Source organism: Rhinoderma darwinii (assembly GCF_050947455.1).
Source record: "Rhinoderma darwinii isolate aRhiDar2 chromosome 3 unlocalized genomic scaffold, aRhiDar2.hap1 SUPER_3_unloc_7, whole genome shotgun sequence".
NCBI lineage: Eukaryota > Metazoa > Chordata > Amphibia > Anura > Rhinodermatidae > Rhinoderma > Rhinoderma darwinii.
The window spans coordinates 79,624-101,269 of NW_027461750.1; the positions used below are offsets into that span (position 1 = coordinate 79,624).

Below are 21,646 nucleotides of genomic sequence, written 5' to 3' on the forward strand. Positions count from 1 at the left end.
CTATTTTTTGTCTATCCACCCTTGAGGTTGGATCTCTAATTTGGCTCCTCAGAATGTATCACAGAAAGGGTTTAATTGGCCCTTAAAATATTTGGGGGTTTCATTAGAAACTAGGCACACTAAAATCTCTTTACTGTTTCCAATACATCTATAGCATATACCAGGAATGTATTATCACACCTCTTTCTTGATTTTTTTTTTCTAGGTGTCTATTTGAAAGTGAAGAGAAGCAAGATATGGAATCCTCCAGACAGCGGCAATAGAGCAATCAAATGACTGGTAATTAATATTATTATTAATTACTGATAATTATCAGGCTAGTTTCTAGCTCTGGACTTTCAGAGGTGTGGTAATACCTTCCCGGTATATAAGGATATATGTCTAGTAGTACATATATTGGCTATAGATATTTAAGGGCATTGTAAATGCCTTTGTGTTCTACACATGGGTGCACTGCATTTACATTCCAACATACACATTCATCACCATCTCCACTTCCCCAATGGGGAATTTTTGGCTGGTATGGAGGGTATTGTGGCTGGCATAGGGAGAATTGAGGGCATAGGGTCTGTCCTCGCGGAATTGTAATTAGCATTGAAGACATTGTTGCTGTAATACGATGCATTCTGTGATTGTTGTTGTCAGAGGACATTGTGGCTTTTATGGTAACATCGTGACTGGGAATTAGGGATAGTGTGGCTGTCATGAGGACATTGTGACTTTTTTGGAGGCATTGTGATATTTGTGTTGGGATTGTGACTGGTAAAGTGAACAATGAGGGCATTGTGACTTAGTTGGAGATGTGGTATTAAAATGGGCATTGTGTTTGGGAATGTGGTAGTTGTCATGAGAGCATTTTGTTTGTCTTGGGGCATTATTAAGAGGCAATAAGTGAATTGTGGTTGCCATGGTTGTATTCCGAATGGCTAAGAGGGCATGGAGAGTAATGTGGCTGGGATAAGGGACATTGTGGATGTCATGTGGCATAGTGGCTCTCATGAGTGCATTGTTACATGAATGGGAGCCATTTTGGCTGGTATTTGGCTATTTGGATAAGACATATAGCCGGTGTCATGTGGACATTGTAACTGTCCTCGCGGAATTGTAATTAGCATTGAAGGCATTGTTGCTGTCATTAGATGGCATTGTGACTTAGTTGGAGATGTGGTATTAAAATGGGCATTATGTTTGGGAAAGTGGTAGTTGTCATGAAATCATTTTGTTTGTCTTGGGGCATTATGGTTCTCTTAAGAGGCAATAAGTGAATTGTGGTTGTCATGGTTGTATTCCGAATGGCTAAGGGGGCATTAAGGATAATGTGGCTGGCATTGTGGGACGGCTAAGGGGGCATTAAGGATAATGTGGCTGGCATTGTGGGACTTGTGGCTGTAATAGAGCTTTTGTAGCTGGGATAAGGGACATTGTGGATGTCATGGGGGCATAGTGGCTCTTATGCGTGCATTGTTGCTTGAATGGGAGCCATTGTGGCTGGTATTTGGCTATTTGGATAAGATATATAGTGGGTGTTCTGTGGGCATTGCTTCTTGCATTAGGGGCATTGTGCGTAGAATGGGGGCAATCTAGTTGGAATAGGGCTATTAATGGCATTGTGAAAGGCATGGAGGGCATTGTGCCATTTCTTCATTTTCGTTGGCAAAAGGGGAATTGAGATAATTGTTGCTGTAATTGAGATATTGTGGCTGGACTCAGGGACAGTGTGGCAGACATGTGGGCATAATGGCTGCAGAGGAACACTGTGGCTGGCACGTGGGCATTTCTGCCATAGGAGGAATTGTGGTTGACATAGGGACTTTGTAGTTGTCATGGGAGCATTAAGGTATGCAAAAAAGGCATTCAGGCCATTGTGGCTGATATGGAGTGCAATGTGGCGTTTGTGGTGGCATTGATGCTGGCATAGATAGAATTGAGGGATTTCTGGTTGTTCGATAAATTTGTAATTGGCACTTAGGGCATTGTGGCTCGCATATGAGTAATTTGGGGATAGTTGCTGTCATGGGGGGGCATTGTGGATTTTAGGTAAGCATTGTGTCTGGTAAAGTGGACAATGAGGACATAGTGGTTGTCATGGGGCATTTTAGTTGTCCTGGTTCTATTGATGTTGGCTTAGGGAGCATTGAGGACAATATGGCTGGCATTGAGAGCATTAGATTATCATGGAACATAGTGGCTGGGATAAGGGACATTGTGGACCTTGCAGATGTCATGGCTGCATTTTGACTGGGAAATGGGACATTGTTGATTTCATGGGGGCAATTTAGCTGGCATTTAGAGCACAATGGCTGGCATGGAGGACAATTTACGATCATGGGGGCATTGGGGCTGGCATAAGAGGCATTGGCAGCACTGTGTCTGCGCTAAAGTACATTGTGGCTCGCATAGTGGCATTGTGGCTCCTGGCATAATGGCTGTCATGGGGCATTGTAGTTGTCATAGGGCTATTGAAGCCATTGTGGCTGTCATGGTTGTATTGCAGTTAACTTAGGCGGCATTGAGAGCAATGTGGTTTGGATAAGGGGCATTGTGAAAGGAATAAGGGACACTGGACTTTGTATCTGTCATGGGGACATTTTAGCTGCCATATGGGATATTGGTTAGAAGCATTATGGCTGTCACGTGGTATTGGATGTAATGGGGGCTTTGTGGTTGGCTGGCAGGGAGGAAGTTGTGGCTAACATTGAGGATATTATGACTGGGATATGGGACATAGCGAGTGTCATGAGGATATTGTGGCTTGCAGGTGTCATTATGGCTGGCACGGGGACTTGTGTCTGTCATGTCTTGGTTAGCAAAGGGGAAAGTGAGTTCATTGTGGCTTTAATAAAGGCATAGTGGCTTGCAAAGGAGCATTGACATTTGGTGGTTTCCATTTTTGCCTTCGGGCTGGCATAAGGGGCATTGACAGCATTGTTGCATGTATAAAGTACATTGTTGTCGCATGATTGTTGATTTTCTGGTGGCTTTGTGGCTGTCATGGAGGGCATTTGACTGTCATAGTGGCATTGTGTCCCTTATAAATGACATTGTGGGTTTCATGAGGGCATAGTCACTCTTATAGGAGCATTATTGCCAGCATTGGGCATTGTAAATGCCTTGGTGTCATTGAGCGCAATGTCATTGTCATTGGCGCATTGTGCCTTACATGGGAGCTTTGTGGCTGTCATGTGGTTAATTGTAGTTTGCATATAGATACTGAGGCCATTGTGTGTTGAATAAAGGACATTTGGGTGGTCATTGTAGCTTGGATAAGGGGTATCACCGGCATTGCTGCTGGGATAAAGTACACTGTAGCTGGCATGGGGACTTTGTGGCTGGCATAGTGGCCACTGACAGCGTGGTTGCTGCCATTAAGGCATTTTTGTGGAGATAACGTAGATTGCGTGTGTCATGGTATCAATGGGGGTGTCATGGGGTTTTAGTGACTTAGGAGACCATGTAAATGACATGGGGCATAATGTGGCTATTATAAGAACCTTGTGGCTGGCATGGCGCATTGTAGATGAAATAAGGTGCATTGTGGGTGTTGTGAGTGCATTGTGGCTAACCTGAAAAGCATTGTGGCCTTTTTTAAGGTCTTGTAGCTGGCACGGCAGGCACTACGGTTGTCATGTGGGAATTTTGGTTGGCTTAGCAGGTATTGAAGGCATGGTGATTTGCATAGGGGGCATTGATGACTTTGTGGTTGTTATGTGGCGGAATTGTGGCTGGCACTGAGGACTTTGTGGCTGTCATTGGAGCCATTTAGATGTGGTGGGACAATGTAGCTGTCATAGGTGCATTTTGGCTGTCATTGGAAAATTGTGACTGTCGTGGCTTTTTAATTTAGGGTTTGCGTGGACGATGTTTCTTTTTTTACTATGAGTGGCACAGTATAGTTGATGTGTCTAATTTTCTTTGCCTCTCTAGTGATTTGGCCACAACTTGCAAGTCAGCATCTAGCTATTTTCGCTACTAGTGATATCACTTTGTGTCTTAACCTGGCGCATGTGAGGTCTTTGTTGAATGTGTGATATTCTTCATGATGACTGATAATAGCTATATTGTGTCCTCTCTAGGTCACATTTAGGCCCATGTCATATATGAGTTGTAAATGGTCCACTGAATAGATTGTAGAATGGTTTTCTGTTTTATACAGATGTGGAGGAGAGTGCTATTTCTTCTAGACATCTGATCTTTGATGTGATTGGTGACTAATTTTGGGGTTGTGATCAGAGTTGATTATATCCTACTTATAGCTTCTAGTCAAGATGGGGTGGTTTGTGCATACTCTTGGATAGGAAGACTTGAGGTTGGATCTCTAATTTGGCTCCTCAGAATGTATCACAGAAAGGGTTTAATTGGCCCTTAAAATATTTGGGGGTTTCATTAGAAACTAGGCACACTAAAATCTCTTTACTGTTTCCAATACATCTATAGCATATACCAGGAATGTATTATCACACCTCTTTCTTGATTTTTTTTTTCTAGGTGTCTATTTGAAAGCGAAGAGAAGCAAGATATGGAATCCTCCAGACAGCGGCAATAGAGCAATCAAATGACTGGTAATTAATATTATTATTAATTACTGATAATTATCAGGCTAGTTTCTAGCTCTGGACTTTCAGAGGTGTGGTAATACCTTCCCGGTATATAAGGATATATGTCTAGTAGTACATATATTGGCTATAGATATTTAAGGGCATTGTAAATGCCTTTGTGTTCTACACATGGGTGCACTGCATTTACATTCCAACATACACATTCATCACCATCTCCACTTCCCCAATGGGGAATTTTTGGCTGGTATGGAGGGTATTGTGGCTGGCATAGGGAGAATTGAGGGCATAGGGTCTGTCCTCGCGGAATTGTAATTAGCATTGAAGACATTGTTGCTGTAATACGATGCATTCTGTGATTGCTGTTGTCAGAGGACATTGTGGCTTTTATGGTAACATCGTGACTGGGAATTAGGGATAGTGTGGCTGTCATGAGGACATTGTGACTTTTTTGGAGGCATTGTGATATTTGTGTTGGGATTGTGACTGGTAAAGTGAACAATGAGGGCATTGTGACTTAGTTGGAGATGTGGTATTAAAATGGGCATTGTGTTTGGGAATGTGGTAGTTGTCATGAGAGCATTTTGTTTGTCTTGGGGCATTATTAAGAGGCAATAAGTGAATTGTGGTTGCCATGGTTGTATTCCGAATGGCTAAGAGGGCATGGAGAGTAATGTGGCTGGGATAAGGGACATTGTGGATGTCATGTGGCATAGTGGCTCTCATGAGTGCATTGTTACATGAATGGGAGCCATTTTGGCTGGTATTTGGCTATTTGGATAAGACATATAGCCGGTGTCATGTGGACATTGTAACTGTCCTCGCGGAATTTTAATTAGCATTGAAGGCATTGTTGCTGTCATTAGATGGCATTGTGACTTAGTTGGAGATGTGGTATTAAAATGGGCATTATGTTTGGGAAAGTGGTAGTTGTCATGAAATCATTTTGTTTGTCTTGGGGCATTATGGTTCTCTTAAGAGGCAATAAGTGAATTGTGGTTGTCATGGTTGTATTCCGAATGGCTAAGGGGGCATTAAGGATAATGTGGCTGGCATTGTGGGACGGCTAAGGGGGCATTAAGGATAATGTGGCTGGCATTGTGGGACTTGTGGCTGTAATAGAGCTTTTGTAGCTGGGATAAGGGACATTGTGGATGTCATGGGGGCATAGTGGCTCTTATGAGTGCATTGTTGCTTGAATGGGAGCCATTGTGGCTGGTATTTGGCTATTTGGATAAGATATATAGTGGGTGTTCTGTGGGCATTTCTTCTTGCATTGGGGGCATTGTGCGTAGAATGGGGGCAATCTAGTTGGAATAGGGCTATTAATGGCATTGTGAAAGGCATGGAGGGCATTGTGCCATTTCTTCATTTTCATTGGCAAAAGGGGAATTGAGAACATTGTGGCTGTAATGGAGATATTGTGCCTGGGCTCAGGGACATTGTGGCAGACATGTGGGCATAATGGCTCCAGAGGAACACTGTGGCTGGCACGTGCGCATTGCTGTCATAGGAGGAATTGTGGTTGACATAGGGACTTTGTAGTTGTCATGGGAGCGTTGAGGTATGCAAAAAAGGCAGCAAAAAAGCCATTCAGGCCATTGTGGCTGATATGGAGTGCAATGTGGCGTTTGTGGTGGCATTGATGCTGGCATAGATAGAATTGAGGGATTTCGGGTTGTTCGATAAATTTGTAATTGGCACTTAGGGCATTGTGGCTCGCATATGAGTAATTTGGGGATAGTGGCTGTCATGGGGGGGCATTGTGGATTTTAGGTAAGCATTATGTCTGGTAAAGTGGACAATGAGGACATAGTGGTTGTCATGGGGCATTTTAGTTGTCCTGGTTCTATTGATGTTGGCTTAGGGAGCATTGAGGACAATATGGCTGGCATTGAGAGCATTAGATTATCATGGAGCATAGTGGCTGGGATAAGGGACATTGTGGACCTTGCAGATGTCATGGCTGCATTTTGACTGGGAAATGGGACATTGTTGATTTCATGGGGGCAATTTAGCTGGCATTTAGAGCACTGTGGCTGGCATGGAGGACAATTTACGATCATGGGGGCATTGGGGCTGGCATAAGAGGCATTGGCAGCACTGTGTCTGCGCTAAAGTACATTGTGGCTCGCATAGTGGCATTGTGGCTCCTGGCATAATGACTGTCATGGGGCATTGTAGTTGTCATAGGGCTATTGAAGCCATTGTGGCTGTCATGGTTGTATTGCAGTTAACTTAGGCGGCATTGAGAGCAATGTGGTTTGGATAAGGGGCATTGTGAAAGGAATAAGGGACACTGGACTTTGTATCTGTCATGGGGACATTTTAGCTGCCATATGGGATATTGGTTAGAAGCATTATGGCTGTCACGTGGTATTGGATGTAATGGGGGCTTTGTGGTTGGCTGGCAGTGAGGAAGTTGTGGCTAACACTGAGGATATTATGACTGGGATATGGGACATAGCGAGTGTCATGAGGATATTGTGGCTTGCAGATGTCATTATGGCTGGCACGGGGACTTGTCTGTCATGTCTTGGTTAGCAAAGGGGAAAGTGAATTCATTGTGGCTTTAATAAAGGCATAGTGGCTTGCAAAGGAGCATTGACATTTGGTGGTTTCCATTTTGGCCTTCGGGCTGGCATAAGGGTCATTGACAGCATTGTTGCATGGATAAAGTACATTGTGGTCGCATGATTGTTGATTTTCTGGTGGCTTTGTGGCTGTCATGGATTTGACTGTCATAGTGGCATTGTGTCCCTTATAAATGACATTGTGGGTTTCATGAGGGCATAGTCACTCTTATAGGAGCATTATTGCCAGCATTGGGCATTGTAAATGCCTTGGTGTCATTGAGCGCAATGTCATTGTCATTGGCGCATTGTGCCTTACATGGGAGCTTTGTGGCTGTCATGTGGTTAATTGTAGTTTGCATATAGATACTGAGGCCATTGTGTGTTGAATAAAGGACATTTGGTTGGTCATTGTAGCTTGGATAAGGGGTATCACCGGCATTGCTGCTGGGATAAAGTACACTGTAGCTGGCATGGGGACTTTGTGGCTGGCATAGTGGCCACTGACAGCGTGGTTGCTGCCATTAAGGCATTTTTGTGGAGATAACGTAGATTGCGTGTGTCATGGGATCAATGGGGGTGTCATGGGGTTTTAGTGACTTAGGAGACCATGTAAATGACATGGGGCATAATGTGGCTATTATAAGAACCTTGTGGCTGGCATGGCGCATTGTAGATGGAATAAGGTGCATTGTGGGTGTTGTGAGTGCATTGTGGCTAACCTGAAAAGCATTGTGGCTTTTTTTAAGGTCTTGTAGCTGGCACGGCAGGCACTACGGCTGTCATGTTGGAATTTTGGTTGGCTTAGCAGGTATTGAAGGCATGGTGATTTGCATAGGGGGCATTGATGACTTTGTGGTTGTTATGTGGCGGAAATGTGGCTGGCACTGAGGACTTTGTGGCTGTCATTGGAGCCATTTAGATGTGGTGGGACAATGTAGCTGTCATAGGTGCATTTTGGCTGTCATTGGAAAATTGTGACTGTCGTGGCTTTTTAATTTAGGGTTTGCGTGGACGATGTTTCTTTTTTTGCTATGAGTGGCACAGTATAGTTGATGTGTCTAATTTTCTTTGCCTCTCTAGTGATTTGACCACGACTTGCAAGTCAGCATCTAGCTATTTTCGCTACTAGTGATATCACTTTGTGTCTTAACCTGGCGCATGTGAGGTCTTTGTTGAATGTGTGATATTCTTCATGATGACTGATAATAGCTATATTGTGTCCTCTCTAGGTCACATTTAGGCCCATGTCATATATGAGTTGTAAATGGTCCACTGAATAGATTGTAGAATGGTTTTCTGTTTTATACAGATGTGGAGGAGAGTGCTATTTCTTCTAGACATCTGATCTTTGATGTGATTGGTGACTAATTTTGGGGTTGTGATCAGAGTTGATTATATCCTACTTATAGCTTCTAGTCAAGATGGGGTGGTTTGTGCATACTCTTGGATAGGAAGACTTGAGGTTGGATCTCTAATTTGGCTCCTCAGAATGTATCACAGAAAGGGTTTAATTGGCCCTTAAAATATTTGGGGGTTTCATTAGAAACTAGGCACACTAAAATCTCTTTACTGTTTCCAATACATCTATAGCATATACCAGGAATGTATTATCACACCTCTTTCTTGATTTTTTTTTTCTAGGTGTCTTTTTGAAAGTGAAGAGAAGCAAGATATGGAATCCTCCAGACAGCGGCAATAGAGGAATCAAATGACTGGTAATTAATATTATTATTAATTACTGATAATTATCAGGCTAGTTTCTAGCTCTGGACTTTCAGAGGTGTGGTAATACCTTCCCGGTATATAAGGATATATGTCTAGTAGTACATATATTGGCTATAGATATTTAAGGGCATTGTAAATGCCTTTGTGTTCTACACATGGGTGCACTGCATTTACATTCCAACGTACACATTCATCACCATCTCCACTTCCCCAATGGGAATTTTTGGCTGGTATGGAGGGTATTGTGGCTGGCATAGGGAGAATTGAGGGCATAGGGTCTGTCCTCGCGGAATTGTAATTAGCATTGAAGACATTGTTGCTGTAATACGATGCATTCCGTGATTGTTGTTGTCAGAGGACATTATGGCTTTTATGGTAACATCGTGACTGGGAATTAGGGATAGTGTGGCTGTCATGAGGACATTGTGACTTTTTTGGAGGCATTGTGATATTTGTGTTGGCATTGTGACTGGTAAAGTGAACAATGAGGGCATTGTGACTTAGTTGGAGATGTGGTATTAAAATGGGCATTGTGTTTGGGAATGTGGTAGTTGTCATGAGAGCATTTTGTTTGTCTTGGGGCATTATTAAGAGGCAATAAGTGAATTGTGGTTGCCATGGTTGTATTCCGAATGGCTAAGAGGGCATGGAGAGTAATGTGGCTGGGATAAGGGACATTGTGGATGTCATGTGGCATAGTGGCTCTCATGAGTGCATTGTTACATGAATGGGAGCCATTTTGGCTGGTATTTGGCTATTTGGATAAGACATATAGCCGGTGTCATGTGGACATTGTAACTGTCCTCGCGGAATTGTAATTAGCATTGAAGGCATTGTTGCTGTCATTAGATGGCTTTGTGACTTAGTTGGAGATGTGGTATTAAAATGGGCATTGTGTTTGGGAAAGTGGTAGTTGTCATGAAATCATTTTGTTTGTCTTGGGGCATTATGGTTCTCTTAAGAGGCAATAAGTGAATTGTGGTTGTCATGGTTGTATTCCGAATGGCTAAGGGGGCATTAAGGATAATGTGTGTGGCATTGTGGGACGGCTAAGGGGGCATTAAGGATAATGTGGCTGGCATTGTGGGACTTGTGGCTGTAATAGAGCTTTTGTAGCTGGGATAAGGGACATTGTGGATGTCATGTGGCATAGTGGCTCTTATGAGTGCATTGTTGCTTGAATGGGAGCCATTGTGGCTGGTATTTGGCTATTTGGATAAGATATATAGTGGGTGTTCTGTGGGCATTTCTTCTTGCATTGGGGGCATTGTGCGTAGAATGGGGGCAATCTAGTTGGAATAGGGCTATTAATGGCATTGTGAAAGGCATGGAGGGCATTGTGCCATTTCTTCATTTTCGTTGGCAAAAGGGGAATTGAGAACATTGTGGCTGTAATGGAGATATTGTGCCTGGGCTCAGGGACAGTGTGGCAGACATGTGGGCATAATGGCTCCAGAGGAACACTGTGGCTGGCACGTGCGCATTGCTGTCATAGGAGGAATTGTGGTTGACATAGGGACTTTGTAGTTGTCATGGGAGCGTTGAGGTATGCAAAAAAGGCAGCAAAAAAGCCATTCAGGCCATTGTGGCTGATATGGAGTGCAATGTGGCGTTTGTGGTGGCATTGATGCTGGCATAGATAGAATTGAGGGATTTCGGGTTGTTCGATAAATTTGTAATTGGCACTTAGGGCATTGTGGCTCGCATATGAGTAATTTGGGGATAGTGGCTGTCATGGGGGGGCATTGTGGATTTTAGGTAAGCATTGTGTCTGGTAAAGTGGACAATGAGGACATAGTGGTTGTCATGGGGCATTTTAGTTGTCCTGGTTCTATTGATGTTGGCTTAGGGAGCATTGAGGACAATATGGCTGGCATTGAGAGCATTAGATTATCATGGAACATAGTGGCTGGGATAAGGGACATTGTGGACCTTGCAGATGTCATGGCTGCATTTTGTCTGGGAAATGGGACATTGTTGATTTCATGGGGGCAATTTAGCTGGCATTTAGAGCACAGTGGCTGGCATGGAGGACAATTTACGATCATGGGGGCATTGGGGCTGGCATAAGAGGCATTGGCAGCACTGTGTCTGCGCTAAAGTACATTGTGGCTCGCATAGTGGCATTGTGGCTCCTGGCATAATGACTGTCATGGGGCATTGTAGTTGTCATAGGGCTATTGAAGCCATTGTGGCTGTCATGGTTGTATTGCAGTTAACTTAGGCGGCATTGAGAGCAATGTGGTTTGGATAAGGGGCATTGTGAAAGGAATAAGGTACACTGGGCTTTGTATCTGTCATGGGGACATTTTAGCTGCCATATGGGATATTGGTTAGAAGCATTATGGCTGTCACGTGGTATTGGATGTAATGGGGGCTTTGTGGTTGGCTGGCAGTGAGGAAGTTGTGGCTAACATTGAGGATATTATGACTGGGATATGGGACATAGCGAGTGTCATGAGGATATTGTGGCTTGCAGGTGTCATTATGGCTGGCACGGGGACTTGTGTCTGTCATGTCTTGGTTAGCAAAGGGGAAAGTGAGTTCATTGTGGCTTTAATAAAGGCATAGTGGCTTGCAAAGGAGCATTGACATTTGGTGGTTTCCATTTTGGCCTTCGGGCTGGCATAAGGGGCATTGACAGCATTGTTGCATGGATAAAGTACATTGTGGTCGCATGATTGTTGATTTTCTGGTGGCTTTGTGGCTGTCATGGAGGGCATTTGACTGTCATAGTGGCATTGTGTCCCTTATAAATGACATTGTGGGTTTCATGAGGGCATAGTCACTCTTATAGGAGCATTATTGCCAGCATTGGGCATTGTAAATGCCTTGGTGTCATTGAGCGCAATGTCATTGTCATTGGCGCATTGTGCCTTACATGGGAGCTTTGTGGCTGTCATGTGGTTAATTGTAGTTTGCATATAGATACTGAGGCCATTGTGTGTTGAATAAAGGACATTTGGGTGGTCATTGTAGCTTGGATAAGGGGTATCACCGGCATTGCTGCTGGGATAAAGTACACTGTAGCTGGCATGGGGACTTTGTGGCTGGCATAGTGGCCACTGACAGCGTGGTTGCTACCATTAAGGCATTTTTGTGGAGATAACGTAGATTGCGTGTGTCATGGTATCAATGGGGGTGTCATGGGGTTTTAGTGACTTAGGAGACCATGTAAATGACATGGGGCATAATGTGGCTATTATAAGAACCTTGTGGCTGGCATGGTGCATTGTAGATGGAATAAGGTGCATTGTGGGTGTTGTGAGTGCATTGTGGCTAACCTGAAAAGCATTGTGGCCTTTTTTAAGGTCTTGTAGCTGGCACGGCAGGCACTACGGTTGTCATGTGGGAATTTTGGTTGGCTTAGCAGGTATTGAAGGCATGGTGATTTGCATAGGGGGCATTGATGACTTTGTGGTTGTTATGTGGCGGAAATGTGGCTGGCACTGAGGACTTTGTGGCTGTCATTGGAGCCATTTAGATGTGGTGGGACAATGTAGCTGTCATAGGTGCATTTTGGCTGTCATTGGAAAATTGTGACTGTCGTGGCTTTTTAATTTAGGGTTTGCGTGGACGATGTTTCTTTTTTTACTATGAGTGGCACAGTATAGTTGATGTGTCTAATTTTCTTTGCCTCTCTAGTGATTTGACCATGACTTGCAAGTCAGCATCTAGCTATTTTCGCTACTAGTGATATCACTTTGTGTCTTAACCTGGCGCATGTGAGGTCTTTGTTGAATGTGTGATATTCTTCATGATGACTGATAATAGCTATATTGTGTCCTCTCTAGGTCACATTTAGGCCCATGTCATATATGAGTTGTAAATGGTCCACTGAATAGATTGTAGAATGGTTTTCTGTTTTATACAGATGTGGAGGAGAGTGCTATTTCTTCTAGACATCTGATCTTTGATGTGATTGGTGACTAATTTTGGGGTTGTGATCAGAGTTGATTATATCCTACTTATAGCTTCTAGTCAAGATGGGGTGGTTTGTGAATACTCTTGGATAGGAAGACTTGAGGTTGGATCTCTAATTTGGCTCCTCAGAATGTATCACAGAAAGGGTTTAATTGGCCCTTAAAATATTTGGGGGTTTCATTAGAAACTAGGCACACTAAAATCTCTTTACTGTTTCCAATACATCTATAGCATATACCAGGAATGTATTATCACACCTCTTTCTTGATTTTTTTTTTCTAGGTGTCTATTTGAAAGTGAAGAGAAGCAAGATATGGAATCCTCCAGACAGCGGCAATAGAGCAATCAAATGACTGGTAATTAATATTATTATTAATTACTGATAATTATCAGGCTAGTTTCTAGCTCTGGACTTTCAGAGGTGTGGTAATACCTTCCAGGTATATAAGGATATATGTCTAGTAGTACATATATTGGCTATAGATATTTAAGGGCATTGTAAATGCCTTTGTGTTCTACACATGGGTGCACTGCATTTACATTCCAACATACACATTCATCACCATCTCCACTTCCCCAATGGGGAATTTTTGGCTGGTATGGAGGGTATTGTGGCTGGCATAGGGAGAATTGAGGGCATAGGGTCTGTCCTCGCGGAATTGTAATTAGCATTGAAGACATTGTTGCTGTAATACGATGCATTCCGTGATTGTTGTTGTCAGAGGATATTGTGGCTTTTATGGTAACATCGTGACTGGGAATTAGGGATAGTGTGGCTGTCATGAGGACATTGTGACTTGTTTTGAGGCATTGTGATATTTGTGTTGGGATTGTGACTGGTAAAGTGAACAATGAGGGCATTGTGACTTAGTTGGAGATGTGGTATTAAAATGGGCATTGTGTTTGGGAATGTGGTAGTTGTCATGAGAGCATTTTGTTTGTCTTGGGGCATTATTAAGAGGCAATAAGTGAATTGTGGTTGCCATGGTTGTATTCCGAATGGCTAAGAGGGCATGGAGAGTAATGTGGCTGGGATAAGGGACATTGTGGATGTCATGTGGCATAGTGGCTCTCATGAGTGCATTGTTACATGAATGGGAGCCATTTTGGCTGGTATTTGGCTATTTGGATAAGACATATAGCCGGTGTCATGTGGACATTGTAACTGTCCTCGCGGAATTGTAATTAGCATTGAAGGCATTGTTGCTGTCATTAGATGGCATTGTGACTTAGTTGGAGATGTGGTATTAAAATGGGCATTATGTTTGGGAAAGTGGTAGTTGTCATGAAATCATTTTGTTTGTCTTGGGGCATTATGGTTCTCTTAAGAGGCAATAAGTGAATTGTGGTTGTCATGGTTGTATTCCGAATGGCTAAGGGGGCATTAAGGATAATGTGGCTGGCATTGTGGGACGGCTAAGGGGGCATTAAGGATAATGTGGCTGGCATTGTGGGACTTGTGGCTGTAATAGAGCTTTTGTAGCTGGGATAAGGGACATTGTGGATGTCATGGGGGCATAGTGGCTCTTATGCGTGCATTGTTGCTTGAATGGGAGCCATTGTGGCTGGTATTTGGCTATTTGGATAAGATATATAGTGGGTGTTCTGTGTTCATTTCTTCTTGCATTGGGGGCATTGTGCGTAGAATGGGGGCAATCTAGTTGGAATAGGGCTATTAATGGCATTGTGAAAGGCATGGAGGGCATTGTGCCATTTCTTCATTTTCGTTGGCAAAAGGGGAATTTAAATCATTGTTGCTGTAATTGAGATATTGTGGCTGGACTCAGGGACAGTGTGGCAGACATGTGGGCATAATGGCTGCAGAGGAACACTGTGGCTGGCACGTGGGCATTTCTGCCATAGGAGGAATTGTGGTTGACATAGGGACTTTGTAGTTGTCATGGGAGCATTGAGGTATGCAAAAAAGGCATTCAGGCCATTGTGGCTGATATGGAGTGCAATGTGGCGTTTGTGGTGGCATTGATGCTGGCATAGATAGAATTGAGGGATTTCTGGTTGTTCGATAAATTTGTAATTGGCACTTAGGGCATTCTGGCTCGCATTTGAGTAATTTGGGGATAGTGGCTGTCATGGGGGGGCATTGTGGATTTTAGGTAAGCATTGTGTCTGTTAAAGTGGACAATGAGGACATAGTGGTTGTCATGGGGCATTTTAGTTGTCCTGGTTCTATTGATGTTGTCTTAGGGAGCATTGAGGACAATATGGCTGGCATTGAGAGCATTATATTATCATGGAACATAGTGGCTGGGATAAGGGACATTGTGGACCTTGCAGATGTCATGGCTGCATTTTGACTGGGAAATGGGACATTGTTGATTTCATGGGGGCAATTTAGCTGGCATTTAGAGCACAGTGGCTGGCATGGAGGACAATTTACGATCATGGGGGCATTGGGGCTGGCATAAGAGGCATTGGCAGCACTGTGTCTGCGCTAAAGTACATTGTGGCTCGCATAGTGGCATTGTGGCTCCTGGCATAATGACTGTCATGGGGCATTGTAGTTGTCATAGGGCTATTGAAGCCATTGTGGCTGTCATGGTTGTATTGCAGTTAACTTAGGCGGCATTGAGAGCAATGTGGTTTGGATAAGGGGCATTGTGAAAGGAATAAGGGACACTGGACTTTGTATCAGTCATGGGGACATTTTAGCTGCCATATGGGATATTGGTTAGAAGCATTATGGCTGTCACGTGGTATTGGATGTAATGGGGGCTTTGTGGTTGGCTGGCAGGGAGGAAGTTGTGGCTAACATTGAGGATATTATGACTGGGATATGGGACATAGCGAGTGTCATGAGGATATTGTGGCTTGCAGGTGTCATTATGGCTGGCACGGGGACTTGTGTCTGTCATGTCTTGGTTAGCAAAGGGGAAAGTGAGTTCATTGTGGCTTTAATAAAGGCATAGTGGCTTGCAAAGGAGCATTGACATTTGGTGGTTTCCATTTTGGCCTTCGTGCTGGCATAAGGGGCATTGACAGCATTGTTGCATGGATAAAGTACATTGTGGTCGCATGATTGTTGATTTTCTGGTGGCTTTGTGGCTGTCATGGAGGGCATTTGACTGTCATAGTGGCATTGTGTCCCTTATAAATGACATTGTGGGTTTCATGAGGGCATAGTCACTCTTATAGGAGCATTTTTGCCAGCATTGGGCATTGTAAATGCCTTGGTGTCATTGAGCGCAATGTCATTGGCGCATTGTGCCTTACATGGGAGCTTTGTGGCTGTCATGTGGTTAATTGTAGTTTGCATATAGATACTGAGGCCATTGTGTGTTGAATAAAGGACATTTGGGTGGTCATTGTAGCTTGGATAAGGGGTATCACTGGCATTGCTGCTGGGATAAAGTACACTGTAGCTGGCATGGGGACTTTGTGGCTGGCATAGTGGCCACTGACAGCGTGGTTGCTGCCATTAAGGCATTTTTGTGGAGATAACGTAGATTGCGTGTGTCATGGGATCAATGGGGGTGTCATGGGGTTTTAGTGACTTAGGAGACCATGTAAATGAAATGGGGCATAATGTGGCTATTATAAGAACCTTGTGGCTGGCATTGCGCATTGTAGATGGAGTAAGGTGCATTGTAGGTGTTGTGAGTGCATTGTGGCTAACCTGAAAAGCATTGTGGCCTTTTTTAAGGTCTTGTAGCTGGCACAACAGGCACTACGGTTGTCATGTGGGAATTTTGGTTGGCTTAGCAGGTATTGAAGGCATGGTGATTTGCATAGGGGGCATTGATGACTTTGTGGTTGTTATGTGGCGGAAATGTGGCTGGCACTGAGGACTTTGTGGCTGTCATTGGAGCCATTTAGATGTGGTGGGACAATGTAGCTGTCATAGGTGCATTTTGGCTGTCATTGGAAAATTGTGACTGTCGTGGCTTTTTGATTTAGGGTTTGCGTGGACGATGTTTCTTTTTTTACTATGAGTGGCACAGTATAGTTTTTTTTGCAAAATCTCTTTTTATTAAACTGATAAACATAACATACAAGGGAAGACATCATACGATACAATACAGGTCAGGTATCAGGGTTTGCAAAATGAAAACAAAGCAGGAATACAAGTCATGGGTGTCATTACATCTCTCTGAAAATGACGTCAGATAGACATCGCAAAGGAAACAACATCCTCACAATACAAGCTAACCCACAAAAACCCTGAACTGACATGCATCTCAGTAAGGGTACAAAATAGCTAAGACATAATACGAGGAAATAAAAACATGGTAGTAGCATCCTCCGGTGTCACGCCTTTATGTCACATTACCATATTACAATGGTCGAAAATATGCAAACAGGACTCGACTTGAATTGAAGGGTCTCTTAATGCATAACATAACGTGAATAACAGATTGTGCTGAGTTATGGAGACAGTGTTTATGGATACAGTGTGGGCCGGACTCAAAAAATGCATAAAGAAAATATAACACACATGGTATACTCTCCCCTCCTGTCCACATATCGTATATCATATATCATGCCCCTTCGCACCCCTACCCCAGACCATCCAGTAGTACATACCTCCCCCAATCTACTCATGAAGAGGAGCAGGCAAGCGGATCACGCTTGTTCTTATGACCCCCCCACCCCCCTGACCAACCATGGTTTCCATATATTCAGATATCTCTCCCTTGAATGATTTATCCAGGCAGCCATTTCCTCCAATCTACATATCTGCTGCATTTTATCTAACCATAGCTCCACTGTCGGCGGGTAAGGCTGTCTCCAAAAGGTAGGTACTAGCAATTTAGCAGCAGAGATCATGTGGGTCGGGAGACTGTGTACAGACGGAGTAAAATCAGGTATTGGCAACCAGAGCAGTACCAATGCAGGTGTTAGTGTAATATTTGTAGAGCAGACAGAATTTATTATTTTTTCAACCCCCCTCCAATTGCTTAACATTTTGGGGCACGACCACGAGATGTGAAGGAAGGTGCCTGGACCCTCTCGGCACCTCCAACATAAATTCTCAGGGACTAAACCTATAGAGGATAGGAAGTCCGGGGTTCGGTACCAACGCGTAACCAGCTTGTAGGAATTCTCTCGTATGCGTACACACGTAGAAAACCCCTGAGCGGCTTTTAATATAAACCCTACTTCCTCTTTGGAGAAAGACAAGCCCAACTCCCTTTCCCACTGTCTCACAAAATGAGGTTTTTGCGAAGATGTCTCCAATAGAATGCCTTTATACAATTTAGACAGAACCTTAGGCGGGGTGGCCGGTAATAATATATAGTTTTCTAACCAGGTCGGGTCTACTTTTAAAGGAGGTGACTGAGCTTTGAACATAGCAATGGTAGTTGTATAATCTGCCAGTTGTAGTGCGTTTGGTTGTTTCAGATCCCGTCCCCTAAAGACCGAGCGCAAGTCAGGCGGCCCATCTAGCCCCCACAATTCAGATATTTGTACCTTATTTAAGCACCTCCAAAAATCCGCTGTTCTATCGTACGGTCTACCCAAATATGAGGGCAGGACACTCAAGGGAGCAAGGGGTGAGAGGAGCTGTTTTGACATATTCAAGGCTCTTGCCGTGTGACACACCGCCATCGTTCCCCTAGTGATTGGGCACAAATATCCCTTTGGGTAGTGCGAGGCAGAACGAACCCATAGCAATCCAAGCATCTCTGGTCCCATGAGGATTCTTTCCATAACCACAGACAGAGAGGTATTACCCCCGTCTGCCAGTTGCGTCCAGCGGGCTAAATGGTTCGCTATAAAATATGTTTCCAGATCCGGTAAGGAGATGCCCCCTTGCTCCTTCTTTTGTATCAGGAAGGAGTATGCTAATCTGGACCTCTTAGAACCCCATAGAAAGGAAATGAACAGGGACTTGAAGTTCCTAAAGTAGCTCTTCGGAACATCTATAGGTAAAGCACACACCAGATACGTAATCTGCGGAAGTATGTAAGTGGCGAGTAAGTTCTTCCTACCAAACCACGACAGAAACGGTAGTCTCATGGATAACAATTGCTTACGGATCTTGGCAAAGAGGGCTTTATAATTGAGACTAAAGAGCTCCCTCAGGTCAGCAGCAATCATAACCCCCAGAAATTTTATAGCCCTGGGTGGCCACCTGAAGGGGGTACAACTTTGCAATTTAAGAATGGTCCGGGAGGAGACATTAATATTTAACGCTTCCGACTTGCTGAGATTTATTTTGAAGTTGGAAACAAAACCAAACTCATCGAATAGCGTCAGTAGGTGTGGCAGGGCCGACAGTGGGTTGGTGATAAATAAAAGGAGATCATCGGCGAATGCTGCAATTTTATGCACTACCGCCCCTACCTTCAATCCTCTAACCTCTTCATGTTGTCTAATATGTAATAATAGTGGCTCTAGAGCCAAAATAAAAAGAGCCGGGGAGAGGGGACAGCCCTGTCTGGTACCATTTTTTATGAAGAAAGGGGCGGACAATATTCCATTTACTCTAATTTTGGCTGAAGGCTTTGAGTATAGGGAGAATATAGCACTTATAAAGGGCTGGGGAAACTTAAATTTTTCTAAGGCACTTTGAATAAACCTCCAGTCGACCCTATCGAAGGCCTTTTCAGCGTCAGTTCCCAGAAGGACAAGAGGAACCCCCTTCCCTCGCGCGAGGTGGATCACATTTATAACTCTAGTGATATTATTCTTCCCTGCTCCTCTGCTATCAATTTCGGTAAAAATTTAGCTATTCTGCTAGCCAATAGTTTGGCCCACCACTTCACATCTGTGTTTAACAGTGAAATCGGCCTATAGCTTGCACAGTCATCAGGACTCTTTCCTTCTTTTGGAATGAGAGTAATGAAGGCTTCCAGAGCCTGCGGTGGGAGGGAAGTACCACTCAGGAGAGAATTACACACCTCCAGAAAGTGTGGGAGAAGTATGCTACTAAATTTTTTGTAATACGTGATGGGTAGGCCATCTGGCCCTGGACATTTCCCTGCAACTCGTCTATCGTGAAGGGGGCCAATAAGGATGTATTTTCACTATCTGATAATTGGGGAAAAGTCAGTTTGCTGAGAAAAGACCGAACCGCCACCTCTCTGTCTTCGTGTGCTGAGGCTAATGAACTCGCTGGACCTTGAGCATCTAAATTGTATAAGTTAGCGTAGAATTGTCTAAAGGCTTCGGCCACTTGAGGAGTGGTAGAAACCCGCTGACCCGAGGCAGTCCTAACAGAGGAAACAAAGGATTTCTCCGTCTGTGTCTTGAGCATTTTGGACATCAATTTTGAGCCCTATCCCCATGTAAGTATATACGACATTTGAGTCTCTGGAAGGCTTTTGCCGCCTGTATATTTAGCATATCTTTAAGTTGATGACGGAGGGAGTCTAAGTCCGTGCGTAAGGGAGCTGTCAGAGTTTGCTGATGCAGTCGTTCAAGAGCCGAGATCTGCGCCAGCAAAGACTGCATTTTCTTATTTCTATCCCTCTTCAAACGAGAGCATAATGCAATAAATTCACCTCGGATAAATGCTTTATGGGCTTCCCATATTACTGGCACTGCAACATCAGGTGTACTATTCAGGCAAATTATTCCTCCAATTTCGCACCCATGACCCCCGCGTGCACCTCATCTGAGAGTATCGTGTCATTAAGCCGCCAAGACCAAGATCTGGCCGGCAGATCTCGAACGTGTATTTTAGCTAGCACCGGGGCATGATCTGAAACTGTAATATGCCCTATGGATGTTGACTGCAAATTTGAAAGGTGCGGCGTAGACATAAAGATGTAGTCTAGTCTGCGATATACTCTATGTCGATGTGAATAAAAAGTATAATCTCTCTCCTGTGGATGGGAGAGACGCCATACATCCGTTAGTTGGCAATTATATAACATCAATTTAAGTTTGTGCATAGCTCGATGAGTGAACACACGGGCGGTCGAGGTAGAGTCAAGATCAGATTCCAGCGCCACATTTAGATCCCCTCCCACAACTGACATCCCCTCCCCAAAACCCTTAAGTATACGTAATGTCTTCAGCAACCACGGAATCTGTTTATCATTCGGGGCATATAAACATGCTAAAGTCATTTTGGTGTTGCAGAGAGAACCCTTAAGAAAAATATATCGGCCTGCCGGGTCAGCCTTTGAATTTTCTACTTTAAATGAAAAATCTTTATGAATACCAACAGTCACACCTCTAGAGGCCGATGTATGGGTACTATGGAACCACTGGCTGTATGAGGACAGCGGCAAGCGGGGTAGCCGCTCATGGCGGAAATGAGTCTCCTGCAACATCAAGACGTCCGGCTTATCCTGTTTAAGCATTTTGAAAACTTGAGACCTCTTTTGCGGCGTACCAAACCCATTTACATTTAGTGTCAAGAAAGTAATCGGGGCCATGACCCATTCAGAAAACAATTAGCTTCATAATACAATGTAGGCGTGAACACCGGAGAGATGCAGAACACACATAAAACTATATACAAATGAGAAAATAGAAAAAGATGTAGTGAGGCAGCGACATTCCAGAGGCAAAAAGGGATTAAGGGGGAACCTCCTATCCCACAGAGGATGTCCCTTGTCTTAAAATGTCGCGGCCCGACTATAGAGTTGCGGGGGGGGTGAAACGAGGAAACCAACCTCATTCAATGTTAAGAGAGAACACAGACTTCTATATAAGCTACAAATCTTGTGCAATAGAAGGAGGGTGAACATACTGATGAACACCATAATAACACAATGGTAGGGCATAAATCCTACAACATCTTTGCCAACAAATAAAGGATATACAGTGGTCAAATCCCCTCTAGCAGGGACCCCGAACGGGCTCAGGGGGCTTCCAGATGCTGTCCAAACCCTCTCCTTGTGTTGTTACGCGGGGCCTTAAACTTCTGGGGTTTCTGCCAAGTGTGCGGATCAG

General features: G+C 43.9%; 1 long non-coding RNA gene across 1 annotated transcript in view; it reads left to right on the forward strand.

Annotated features, from left to right (window-relative positions):
* Positions 1-210: 210 nt before the first annotated feature.
* The window catches only part of LOC142683563 (uncharacterized), a 28,323-nt gene continuing 6,887 nt past the window's right edge, over positions 211-21,646 (forward strand). The window contains exons 1-3 of the long non-coding RNA XR_012853971.1: positions 211-279; positions 4,486-4,559; positions 13,061-13,134. This is a non-coding gene — a long non-coding RNA (uncharacterized LOC142683563). The remainder of the gene's footprint in view (positions 280-4,485; positions 4,560-13,060; positions 13,135-21,646) is intronic.